The sequence below is a fragment of the Myxine glutinosa genome, chromosome 1 (genome assembly GCF_964187855.1).
Source record: "Myxine glutinosa chromosome 1, kmMyxGlut1.1, whole genome shotgun sequence".
Classification (NCBI taxonomy): Eukaryota; Metazoa; Chordata; class Myxini; order Myxiniformes; family Myxinidae; genus Myxine; species Myxine glutinosa.
Window position 1 is genome coordinate 35780555 of NC_136261.1, and position 14164 is coordinate 35794718.

Below are 14164 nucleotides of genomic sequence, written 5' to 3' on the forward strand. Positions count from 1 at the left end.
CATTTTTGAGCTATTTCCGAACCAGCGTGCGTGTGCTTCGTTTGCATCAAATTGGTCGTCTTTGCGACCAATAAACAATTTTATCCCTGATGGTAGTCTTTGATCCCGGTGTGTACCCAGATTTAGAACAGGTACACCGTATCCCTGCGCATCGTAAGAGGCGACTAAGGGTTGGCATCAGGAAGGGCATCCGGCCATAAAACATTGCCTCAAACAAGGAACCATGATTGTCATGGGGCACGCAAGGCTAACCCCTGCTCCAGCGGGGAAAATGGCCTTAAAACGATCATTCATTCATTCGTGGTGGTCCTTGATCATACAGCATGTGATCCAGTCTGACCATTGTCTGAAAAGCCCGTCTTCTTGGAAAAAAGTGAATGGGAGGGCAGTGGGTGGGTAGGGGAGGCTCAAGGACTGTGGCTGGAGAGGTTTTTAATTTTTTTTACAGGATTGAGGGTCATGGAACAGCTGGAGCAGAATGGAAGGGAAGAAAATGGAAAGGGAGGAAACACCAACAGCAGAGTAAACCTGAGAGAGATGAAGGGGAAGGGGTCAAGGACATATGGGGGTGAGCAAGCTGATTGAAACCCACCAATAAGAAAAAGGGGAAAGTGTGGATGAAATGGAAAAGGAACAAACCAACCGACAACGAACAAAGAAAGGATGTGAGGGAGAGAGGGGAAAAAATCACAATAACCTGGAAAAAGGGAGTGTGGGTTCAGTTGGGGGTAGAAAAGATCATGAGTATGGATGGGGGATGGCCTGTGGTTGTGGTGAACGGTGAACAGCTGTCCTTTGATGCTCTGGAGGGAGGAAAGGGATTGAACTAATTGGGGAAGTTGGTTCAAACATTGCCACCTGTGTGAGGCAGGCTGGTCAAGGTCGTCGAGAGTACATCCAATAAAAATAAAGGATGTGAGAGTATCCAAGAGGAGGGTTTTGTAAAGGCTCGCGTCTTACAGAGGTGATTCATTGACCTGGCTTGGCATGGATATGTGATTGGAGCAGAAACCTTTGAAGTTGGAAAACCAAATGGACAGATGTAGCATCTAATGAGAGTGATGAGGGGAGGACTGTGACTTTAAAGGTCCACAGACACGGAATCTCACTCAAAATGCATTTGATGTCATCCAAATGAGTCTTTTCATGGTGAATTCAAATATGGCATTGGCTTTTTGTTATATTCACTCTGAAACATTAAAAACGAAAGAAAACCGAACCACTTGGGAATGCCCCTAAAAATTCTGCCCCATACCTCAAAGTCGATGACGTAATCCATGTGACATCACCTCCAGAACGCAGCTCGCTCGCAAGCATGCTCCACGTGCATTTGCTTGATACAAATCAAACACTTATTTTAACTCCAATTTACATTGTGTTTCCACTTTTAGTGAGAAGTAGGGGTCTGTGAAACCATTCATAAACTTTATTTGGTGCAAATCGGATAATTTTTAGCCGAGTTACCTCAGACCGTGAGTTGGTAATTATATAATTCACACATAGTGCAATCCGTACGTGCAGGCTGCTCCACGGAGCGACCTTGTGGGCTTATCAACGAGGCGAGGCGTGACACACATGTGTCTCAGCAGACCTCAGATCAAGATCAAGCAAATCAAAGGGTAGAGTATGTACAAATTACACGGAATGGATCGCGGGCCGAAGCATAGCGAATCGAGATGGCATGGACTTTGTTCTGGAGATGACGTCACCGGTCACGTGACCTGCGGTTCGCTGAACTCCACTTTTTTGAGGGGCGGGGCATAGCAAGTTGTGAAAAACACTACAAATGTTCAAAATATTGGTCTAATTATCCCATTGTTGATTTAAAAAAGAAACATGGGTGATTTCTTCACTAGGAAGGTCAAGTTGATATATAAATAACCAGAAACTTTTGAATAACATGGGACCTTTAATGAAGAAAGTTGAAAGCCTGGACAAATGGCTGGGAGGGTCTGGGGAGAGACTTCTGGAAAGGCCGGACAAACCACTCCTGCAGTTCCGTAGGAGACTGGAAACTGCTGTGAATCGGATCAGACTCTGGACAGGTGAAGTCCAACTTCGGTTTGTGGCACACCTGGTGTCACATCCACATGCTGGTGGAAGTCTCAAGTTATCATTGTCATCCGCTGAACTTTTGCAATGCGGCTCCCCTCAAAAACCCTTCCCAGGGAAACCTTTGTACCTTCACTTTCTTGTGTTCATGTACGACAGGTATCCACATTATTGACATGCGGTGTTCATAAAGATTTTACAAAATAAGATGGTCCCAGACAAGCCGAAAATCCATCGTCCTGAGAACATGTTGAACACCCCATACTCTGTGAGGTACCATGGTGGTTGTCTGAGGGTTCCACAGACCATCAGATCTATTCGTTAGTGAGTCGACCTCGGTATAACATTTTCCTTTTTCAGACGAAAACCCTTTTTTGTAAGGTGATCATTCATGGACGAGGTCATTAACAGTGAGCTTTTCGTACGTATCACGTGCAGGTGATGGTTCATATGCAGGCGATGGCTGCATCATTTTCTGGGGGCGTGGCTGTGCCTCTGATGCAATGACCCCATTCCCATGACAGGCTGAGTCAACCCACCTGGTGTTAATTCAACAGTCGCGCTGTGTCATTGCTGTGTTAATGAGTCAACCCACCCCCTCCACCTCATCACAATACTGATTCCTCAATACCCCTTCACCTCATCAAAATATTAATTTCTCAATCCCCCTTCACCTCCTGACATATTGATTCCTCAATCCCCCTTCACCTCCTGACATATTGATTCCTCAACCCCCCTTCACCTCCTGATATATTGATTCCTCAATCCCCCTTCACCTCATCACAATATTGATTCCTCAATCCCCCTTCACCTCCTGACATATTGATTCCTCAATCCCCCTTCACCTGATATATTGATTCCTCAATCCCCCTTCACCTCATCACAATATTGATTCCTCAATCTCCCTTGACCTCATCACAATATTGATTCCTCAATCCCCCTTCACCTCATCACAATATTGATTCCTCAATCCCCCTTCACCTCATCACAATATTGATTCATCAATCCCTCCACCTCATCACAATATTGATTCCTCAATCCCCCTTGACCTCATCACAATATTGATTCCTCAATCTCCCTTGACCTCATCACAATATTGATTCCTCAATCCCCCTTCCCCTCATCACAGTATTGATTCCTCAATCCCCCTTCACCTCATCACAATATTGATTCATCAATCCCTCCACCTCATCACAATATTGATTCCGCAATCCCCCTTCACCTCGTCACAATATTGATGCCTCAATCCCCTTTCATCTCGTCACAATATTGATTTCTCAATACCCCTTCTCCCTCCCCCCCCACCCCCCCCTTCCCATGCCTCCTCCCCCCAGGCCCTCTCCCTTCCACACATCTCCCTGCTCTCGGATGTTGTGTTTGTGTGCTTCCCCTTCTCTCCCCATCTTGTCTTCCGCTCCCTCTTTTTGGGTATTTTGTTTGTCTGGTTGATTTGTTTGTGAAGTAAATGTTAGCTCTTTCACGAGCCTCGATTCAGTATACAAAAAAAAAAAAAAAACCCCTTCACCTCGTCACAATATTGATTCCTCAATCCCCCTTCACCTAATCACAATATTGATTCCTCATTACCCATTCATCTCATCACAATATTGATTCCTCAATCCCCCTTCACCTCGTCACAATATTGATTCCTCAATCCCCCTTCACCTCATCACAATATTGATCACTCAATACCCCTTCACCTCATCACCATATTGATTCCTCAATACCCCTTCACCTCATCACAATATTGATTCCTCAATACCCCTTCACCTCATTACAATATTGATTTTTCAATACCCCTTCACCTCGTCACAATATTGATTCCTCAATCCCCCTTCATCTCGTCACAATATTGATTCATCAATACCCCTTCACCTCATCACAATATTGATTCCTCAATCCCCCTTCATCTCGTCACAATATTGATTCCTCAATCCCCCCCCCCCCCCCCCACCTCGTCACAATATTGATTTCTCCATCCCCTTTCATCTCGTCACAATATTGATTCCTCAATCCCCCTTCACCTCGTCACAATATTGATTCATCAATACCCCTTCACCTCATCACAATATTGATTCCTCAATCCCCCTTCATCTCGTCACAATATTGATTCCTCAATCCCCCCCCCCCCCCCCCCCACCTCGTCACAATATTGATTTCTCCATCCCCTTTCATCTCGTCACAATATTGATTCCTCAATCCCCCTTCACCTCATTACAATATTGATTTTTCAATACCCCTTCACCTCGTCACAATATTGATTCCTCAATCCCCCTTCACCTCGTCACAATATTGATTCATCAATACCCCTTCACCTCATCACAATATTGATTCCTCAATCCCCCTTCATCTCGTCACAATATTGATTCCTCAATCCCCCCCCCCCCCCCCCCCACCTCGTCACAATATTGATTTCTCCATCCCCTTTCATCTCGTCACAATATTGATTCCTCAATCCCCCTTCACCTCATTACAATATTGATTCCTCAATGCCCCTTCATCTCGTTCCCGACAACGCTTCCCGAATGTGTGGATGGGAGTTCCGTTGGCGGCGAGCAAGGCGGGGCCCCGGCCCGTGGCTTGCTTGTCGGACGCGGAGGCAGGGAGGACGCTTACCTGCGCTCCAGTGTCGCACAGAAATCGACGACCAGACGAGGTGTCTGTGATGAAAAGGAGGCTGCCGGAATGGCCGATGCTCATGGCCGCAAGTGAGCGCCGGCCCGCTCGTTTCCGACCCGTCGAAAGAGCACGGCGGGCGGCACGCCCTGGCCTTGCGGCCGAACCTGGCATGATAATAGCACCAGGTTTGCCCTGGTGGTGGCTGCCACATCGGTCGTGACGGCGGTGGTGGACGGGGTGTAGCAGCGGCCACGAGGGGATCAGGGGGCGCTGAAGCCTCTGCACCGGGATCCATTACGGCAGCGCTATACGTCGGCCGCGTGTCGGAGGCCGCGAAAAATTTGTCTGCCTCTCTGTCCAGGGCGCGGGGTTCCGTTATGGCCGAACCGGCCAGCACGAGCCGCACCTGCGCAGGTAGCTGGCGGAGGAAAAGCGCTCGGAAAAGGAAATCCGGGTGTTTGTCTCCAAGAAGGGACAACATATAGTCCATCCGAATGGACGGTCGTGTGTCGCCGAGGGCGGGAAGGTCAAGGAGGCGGTCGGCGCGGTCGGCCTCCGTGAGCCCGAACGTGGTGAGGAGAAGTCGTTTGAGCGACGCGTACTTGTGGGCGCCCGGCGGGTGCCGAAGGAAGGACACGACGCGGGCGGCAGTGCCGGGCCCGAGGGCGGCGACCACGTGAAAGTACATGGTGTCGTCCGCTGTGATGCCCCGGAGCTGGAATTGGGCCTTGGCCTGCACAAACCAAACGTCGGCCTGTGCTTCCCAGAACTCCGGGAGTTTGATGGCGACAGCGTTGATAGCCATGGCGCGTTCAGGGGTCAGCTACGGCTGAACCAGTCGAGGTCACCAGTGTGGTGCTATGCACACACAACTCATTTGTCAAGAAGGTAGGCCACCACGCGTTGAACAAAACCAAACACTTTATTCTATGCTCGCACGTAAGCACTGGGCGGGCTCGACTTTCGAGCCCGCGTATATATCCCGAGGCCACGCTTTGCCCTCGGGCGTGGCCGGTCGGCCGAAAGGCGGGGCATGTATTACAGTTCAACCCTGAGCCTCATGACTCCTTTGCTCGGGCGTGGCCCGAGCCTTGCTTCCACGTCCGGTCGCTCGCGTCACCCACTGGTGCGTGGAATTATGACCCGCTGGCATTGTGTCCGCCACAAACTCACAGTTTATTTAAAAACCTGCTCATGTGTGATGGTTTGTCCAGGTTGTTTACTATAGAACTGTCGGTCGGTGGGACGCACAATATGGCAGCCGCATGGCGCCATCAGCAAGCGCCATCTCGTTGATCGGTACCGGTAGTTCCTCTAGTTCGTATAAGCTCAGTGGGCACTACTCCTCGTATAGAGTCTAGTGGCCGCAGTTGACAATATATTTTAATGCTGCTTGTTTTGCTCTTATGTACAAAATGTGAATTTTGATCTATATTCCCCACTTGTATGAAAGTGTTTTTCTGATTTTCCTTTTTTTCTGATTATCCTTTTTGTTTACTTAAATTGCATTTATAAATACCTCATTTTTGTTTCCCCAAGTGGGAAAGGTGGAATGGCAGCAAAAATAGTTTGGGGCGCTGTATAAGTGCAACATCGTTGTTTAATAAGCTGGCATTTAGCTTGAGAGAAAACACATTACGCTTATTTGTAAGTTATGATATATGAACTGTATTATATACCTCTTGCGCATATGCAGAATGCTATTTCGTTGTCTGAATTTACTTCATACCTCGTCAAAAATATGAAGAGAATTCGGGTACTTCCTGCTTCGAGAGCGGTAAAATTGAATTTGTTGCTTTGGTTGGCCTGTTCTCCGGTGGGAAACATCTGATACGGCGCGTCGATTTTCCTGACGAGATTTATTTTAAAAAATCGAGTGAGTTTGACATTCATATGCATCTGTAAATAATAAGTCGTTTACTTTTTAAAAGTTATATTCTCATTGTACGTTTTGAGTTCCTCATCGGACGAGCGATTATGAGATTGTGCACCTCATGGAGGATAATTAATATACGTATTGTCAAATTCAGCACGGATACGTAGTGTTGCGAACTAAGCCGAAGGGGGAACCAATGAGTGCGATGAACCAGGAACCTTTTGCGTAGCAAGAAGCGCAGCTTGGTCATAATGGGCAATTCTTTATGTGTTTATGAAAATTATATGAATAGTGCCTTGTTTGGTGTCATTCTTTAGCAATTATAAGACCAAATAAATAAGATACCAGATGACTGGATTTTTTTTTTGTTTGTTTTTGTATTGAGGGAGAGGCCCTTTTTATTTATTTATTTATTTATTTATTTATTTCTTTCTTTTTCAGAATGGCTGCCATGTACATGGCATGCCATTCTTTAACCTCTTCCTCCCAACCCTCCCAAAATACGCCACAAATCATGTACCCGACACATCAGTTTTCTACCCTCAAACAAATATCATGACGTGGGTCATATACCCGACACGTCACCAACACATTCACTAGGCTTATTCAAAAAGACACAGTTCTAATTGTATGGCAATACACAAAAAACTACATTACTCGTGCAATTTGCTGGTTTTAAAACCAATTTTTCGTATTTCGTATTTCGTACAGTCGTATTTTGCATCATTTTAAACGGAAGCGTTCACTGATTTTTTTCTGCTGCGGCTGCGATGTACACAGATCAGTATTGCTCGCTTATGAATGAATTAATATGAATGATCGTTTTTTAAGGCCATTTCCCCTGCTACAGCGGGGGTTAGCCTTGCGGGCCCCATGACAATCATGGTTCCCTGTTTTGAGGCAATGTTTTTATGGCCGGATGCCCTTCCTGACGCCAACCCGTGGTCGCCTCTTACGATGCGCAGGGATACCGTGCACCTATTCTTAATCGGGGTACACACCGTGATCATTCATCCCAGCAAGCTGGTACTCAATTTGCCGACCTCGGAAGGATGACAGGCTGAGTCAACCCCCCTGGCGTTACTTCAGCGATCGATCGGGATTCGAACCCAGGATCCTAGGATCCCAAGCCGGCACACTAACAGCTAAACCAACACCAGGCTTAGCGGTTAGTATCAGGGAAACAGTGCAGGGAAAGTGTGCAGGGAAACAGGGAAACAAAAAGTGGCAGTGAACCAAAAGCGGCATTGCGGCTCTCGGCGCTGCGGCTCGGTAGAAGCTATAAAAACTCGGTATCGACATCGGGAAAATGATTGATTCAAAGAATGGTGCAATAGTCGTACACCAATATACGGATTTTTGGGGGATGTTTGACAAATTAATAAACAAGAAATATGTCGTGCATAGCACAATACTTGCGAAATCCCTAAAATAAGTTGTTGGCCGATGATGACCTCAAAAATAATTGGTGATTAAATTCAGTGTCAATTTGCAAATCCTTTTAAAATTTCAAGTCAATCTGATGAAAATTGAGGATTTTAGAAATCTGGCTTATATTGACCTTTTGGCCTTTGTTGACCTCAAAAATACTTGGTGGATGAATTTAGTGACCAGATATGGAAATCCTCTTAAAATTTCAAGTTAATTGGATGAATGTTGAGGATTTTAGAAATTTGGCCTATGTTGACCTTTTGGCCTTTGTTGACCTCAAAAATACTTGGTGGATGAATTTAGTGACCAGATGTGCAAATCCTCTTAAAATTTCAAGTCAATCGGTTGAAAATTGAGGATTTTAGAAATTTGACAGTTGGTGACCTTTGGCCTATGTTGACCTATTGACCTTTTGGTCCCCAAAACAATAGGCTTCTTGCTTATGATAAACTCTACTGTTTGAAGATCGGTTGAAAATTGTGACCTGTAGGCGACTGACATACAGACATACAGACAGACAGGCAAACAAATAACGCACAAGACCAACCAATATACTGGAAAAATCTTTAATTTTCACAATTAAAAAAGGAGGCGGCATCAAAAAAAGGAAGTAGGCAGAGACGATCAACTGGTATTCTTTTTATTCTTCGTCCTAATCTAGTTTATGAATTCATGTGGTTTAATCTTAAAACCTGCACATGAGGAGTGGAAAAGACAAATCCTTCAATTAACCCATTCCACTCAACGAGAAAAACGCTAATTTTGAAGGAAGGACTTCTCTTGCAATAAAATCTATATTTTATCAAAGCAGATCCATCAAAGTATCAGATGTTGATAATGACCTTATTTAGTGCACATAATAATAATAATAAATTATAATACAAATAAAATCTGATTTGTACATTTTTGAAATCAAGGTCAACGTTTAAAACTAGGTATGCCATTTATCAGTCCGTTACCAATCAAACGCATTATGTTTTCCCACACGACGAGTTGTGACAAAACAATTTTATGAATGATGCTCTGCGTCTGCAGCAGGCATACTCCTAACATGGCAGTATAATCCAGTTTCTATTCTTCTCAGAGGAGCAAGGGTATGGTAACGGACTAACAAGCTTGGTAACGGACTGACCAACAGATACTTTATGACTAGCAGGCTGATGACTGCATGCTTGGCAAATGCTCTCATTGCCTAAAAGTTGATTCCTTGATTCCAAATGATGAAATTGCTGGTGAAAAAATGTGTCTGGGATAAGTGGGTGATGAGAGGGGTTGCTAAGAAAGTGGAGGTGGAAGGAACTGTTCTTGACTGCTTCAATGAACTGAAATATGTAACCGATTCATTCCTGAACCACTCATTTGTGTAAAGGAAGTAGCAGGGTTTTTTTTTTTTTCAAAAGTTTGATGGAGGGCTCATCGTTGGCTGATGATGAAATACTGATTCAGGTAGACTTTGTTGAAAATGATGCATTGAAGGAACAAGCAAGCATTGGACAAGCAAGCAAAGTGCTGTTTTACAGCGGTAGCTTGGTACAAAAAAGTTTGTTGTTGAGAAAAAGTCATTAAATCTGCTAACAGATTACCTTGGATATGACAAGTATACTTTTTGAAACATAATTCTTGAAAATCTCAAGGAACAAGTGAATTTCAACAAGTTACATTATTTATCCGATGGTGCTGCCAGCCAGTTTAAGCAGAAATACCTATTTTGCAACCTCACCTATCTTAAAAGGGATGGTATCACTGCACACTGGCACTTTTTTGCTACATTACATGGCAAGGTCCATATCCACCTGCACCCCGTCTGGGTGGCGGAGTTGTGCTGTTCATCAAAAACACCATTTCACACTCTCTGTGCACTGGTCTTACACCTCTCAATCCCCAGGAGTAGATCTTGCTGCGACTTCCTCTCTGCTCACGCCTCATGTTTATCTGTGTGTTGTGAACTTCTCCTTGTGTTTCCATGCTATCTCTCCAGCTTTGGCCTAGTACTTGGTCGAAAACGCACTCCAGTGTTGAGCTCAAGGGACTGCATGATGCTGAGTGATTGATTCAGCACTTCATTATATATATAAAAATAACCACCATTAGAGGCCATTTTTCCCCGCAAAGCGGGGGTTGGCCTTTTTCGGGCACCGTGGTTGTTGTTGTTTTTTTTTGTTTTGTTTTTTTTGTCCCCTTTTTGAAGCAATGTTTTACGGCCGGATGCCCTTCCTGACGCCAACCCTCTTTGCCGCCTTTAACGACAAACAGGGAATTACCAGTGAACTGGTACTCAATTAGCCGACCTCGGAAGGATGACAGGCTGAGTCAACCCCCCTGGTGTTAATTCAGCGATCAACCGGGATTCGAACCCAGGATCCTAGGATCCTAAGCCGGCACCCTAGCCGCTAGCCCAACACCAGGGTCTCATTTCATTGATGGTGGACATCTGATCTGTGGTGCAGGAGCGTTGATTGTGGGCATGTAGCCTACACTGTCCTGGACCACTGCAATTTCATTGTGGATGAGGATGTTGTAGCTAGTCCAGCTATAAATTGCTTGAGCATCTGGGGTCGACATGCGAGAAAGTAGCCAGACAAGGTTCTTCTCCTTTGATTGTTGTATGGCAGCTGTAGTGTCAGCCTCTGCAGTTTGAATTGATGGTGGACCGACACGCTCTCCAGCATTGTAGATGGGCAGCATCACTGGTTCAGTGCTGATACTTCTCTTCTGTGTTTTCTCAACAGGCGGTATGGGTCTCGTTGGCTGGGGATCAGTGGCTTTGGCCTGGATTGCAATTCCGTTGACCCTGTGGGACGTCTCCTCACCACTGACTGTTTCTTCTAGTCAATCAATATTTTCCCCAGGCTAGTGTTGTGAACACTCCTGAATATATGTTCTGTCGTACTGCAACACCACCTTCTGACATTGTCAGCTTCTGCATGCACAGGCCTGTGTCAATTTCCTCAACCTGAGAGTATGACACACTATGGCCTAGCCATTTGAGTATCTGTACCAACTCCACGTTCCCTGTCAGCAACTTCAGCAAATGTCAACAACAGCAAAGGGCAAAACGATGTGCTTCGCTGGCACTTGTAAAAGACATGTATAATTAAAACATGTATGTATCAAATTTCACTGGTTGCAAAAGTATTCAGCCCCCTAGGTTAGTACTTTGTGGAATCACCTTTTGCAGTAATGACTGCTAAAAGTTTTTTTGGCTCAGACTCTACCAGCTTTGCACAGTGAGATGGTGAAATTTTTTACGTGAAAATTGTTCTCGTTCTGCCAAGTTAGATGGGAATTGTCGATGGACTGCAGACTTCAAGTCTTGTCATAAATGTTCAATTGGGTTCAATTCAGGACCTTGACTGGACCACTCAAGGATATCTTTTTCTTCTTCTTCATCCACTGTAGTGTGGCTTTTGCTTTGTGCTTTGGATCATTGTCCTGCTGAAATGTGAATCTCCTTACCCAGTTTCAGATTCATGGCCGACTCGAGCAGGTTTTCATCAAGGATTCTCCTGTACTTTGCTCCGTCCATTGTCCTTTCTATCCTGACAAGCTTGCCAATCCCTACTGATGACAAACAGCCCAATAACATGATGCTGCCACCACCACACTTGACAGAAGGGATGTGCAGTGTTAGGCTAGCTCCAGATGTAATGCTTTGAATTTAAACCAAAAAGTTCATTTTTTGTCTCGTCTGACCACAAAACTCTTCACCACATGCCTGCAATATCATTAAGATTCTCTTTCACGAACTCCATATGAGCTTATAGATCCGTCTTTTTCAGTAATGGCTTCTTTCTTGCCACCTGTCCATAGAGGCCAGCTTTGAGAAGGTAACGGGATATTGTTGAGTGATGAGCACTGACCCCCATCTCGGACATAGAGCTTTGCAGATCTTTCAAAGCCATTGTTGGATTTACGGTGATATCCCGAACCAGTTTCCTGCTTGCCCGGCTGCTGAGTTTGTATGGGCGACCTGATTTACGTAGAGTCTGAGTGGTATGGATACGTCTTCCACCTTTTAATGATGGGTTCCACTGTTCCGGTACTCAAAATTATCCTAACTTATTCTCATTTTATCTGAATGTTTTAGTTTTATAACTTTGGAGTAGTTTATGAAGATGTTAACTTTGATTTGAAAGCATCATGAAATAAGCTCAGGTGACATCAAAATGTGAAAACTTTGGAGGGGGTGAATACTTTTGCAGGCCATTGTATTTTGATTTGGAGTTAGTAGATGTGTGGAATGGTCTTTCAGAATATAATGTGTCTGCAACTCGGTTAATATCTTTAAAAAATAGTTGGATAAATATTGGGCGATCAACAAAGATTAATTTTTGAATAAGCACGGCTGAAGAGTGATGTGTGGGAGGGAGAGGAGACGGTGACAAATAAACATTTGAGGTGCACTATAAGTCAATATCAGACTGCTGAAATCAGAGGTACTCAGGGAGCATATGCTGTGGAGTAGCCAGTTTGCTATTTAATATAATTTTCCTACAAATTTCCCCCATTTATTTACTTACTTTTACAAAAACCACTCATCCTTTCTTTTGTCACACACATGCTGCCTCATTTTCCTTTCTTTGTTTCGATCTGTGCTATTTCTGGTATTTTCTGTGCTATTTCTGGTCTTCATCAATGCTCTCTCCGACTCTCTGGAAAATCCTCTCTATCTCTTTGCTGATGACTCCACTCTCTGCCGCTCCATTCCTCATCCCTCAGATCGGCAGTCTGCAGCCTTCCCACTCTCTGCAGACCTGGACAAAATCACAGTCTGGTCAAAGAAGTGGAACATGTCTTTCAATCCTGACAAATCTCACACTCTTACTATGTCTCTCCGAAAAGACCGACTGGAAAACCCTCCCATCCACTTTCTCAACAATCCTCTCCAAGAAGTTCTGTCGCTCAAGCTTTTGGGTCTCACTATCTGCCATGATCTTTCTTGGGAAAACCGCATTTCCAAGCTGGCCTCCAAAGCCAGTCGCCGATTGCGCATCCTCCGTCGTGCGAAGTCCTTCCTTGGCACACCTGAGCTCCTCACCACATGCAAGGCTTTCATCCTCAGCTCAATGGAATACTGTTCCCCCCTCTGGGCCGGTGCTCCTGCCTCACACCTAGCTCGGCTTCATGCTGTTGAAACCAAAGCTTTCAGAATCATTGGAATCTCCTGCGATGAAGCTAACTCCGAGGGCCTTTCACTCACTCACCGCAGGCAGGTTGGTGGTCTTTCTGTCTTCTACCGACTCCTCTCCGGCCTTGCTCCCCCAGCTCTGTCTGTGCTCTGTCCCCCAAATATTCCTACAGGTCGCACAAGATCTGCCAGCAACCCTCTTATGGTTAAACTGCCAAAATCTAGGCTCTCTGCTCACCTTCACTCTTTCATTCCCCTTTTCTCCCACCTCTGGAACAAACTCCCTCACTCCCTTCAATCCCAATCCTCCCTCCAGATCTTTAAAACAGCTGTTCACCACCATCTCTTATCTTCCCCCATCCAAAACCTTGATCTTTTCTACCCCCGCTAATTTTCACCCCAGATACACTTTTTTGAAATTCCAACTTCTTTCCTGGAAGTCCTTGCAGTGTCCATATGTTTTATCCCTCTCCCACCTCCCCCCAAGCCCTATCCCTCCCACAGTTCTCTCGATGTCCTTGCTCTCAAATGTTGTGTTTGTGTCCTTCCCCCTCTCTCCCCATCTTGTCTACCGCTCCCCTTATTTTGTGTTTTGTGTGTCGGTTTGACTTTTTGTGTGATTAATGTTCGCTCTTTCACGAGCCTCCATCTTGTATACAAAAAAAACAAAAAATCTCTTCTCAACATCCTTTCTCTTCACTTCTCATCCTCTTTCTCCCATATTCCCTTATTTTCTTTTCTATGTATGCACTGCCCTTTTTTTTCTCAATTTTAATTTCCTTAATTAACACCTCCACCCCGCCCAATCCATGCATATTTTATTTTAAAAAATTCGTTCATGTGAATGTTGGACTGGGATTCAGTTATGAATTTGGCTTGCAGGTTCTCCATTCTTTCAGGGCATTCGTTGTGTTGCTGATGCAGTGCCCCTTGTAGACTGCACTTGTAGGTTAGGGCAGGAATGTATTTGTTCCTGGTTTCGACAATAACTAGCCTACTCTGTCGAAAAGCGCCACGAGATATCTTTAACGTCTTCCAACTAAGCAGTGGTTCCCAAC

At 45.0% G+C, this 14164-nt stretch overlaps 1 protein-coding gene across 3 annotated transcripts in view; it reads left to right on the forward strand.

Moving 5' to 3' along the window:
- Positions 1-6415: 6415 nt before the first annotated feature.
- Positions 6416-14164, forward strand: part of LOC137422785 (pachytene checkpoint protein 2 homolog) — a 117439-nt gene continuing 109690 nt past the window's right edge. For 2 of the 3 annotated variants that reach the window (XM_068109433.2, XM_068109432.2), the window contains exon 1: positions 6416-6547. The gene's annotated coding sequence lies outside the window, so the exon portion shown is untranslated. The remainder of the gene's footprint in view (positions 6548-14164) is intronic. The other variant, XM_068109429.2, reaches the window with a different exon arrangement.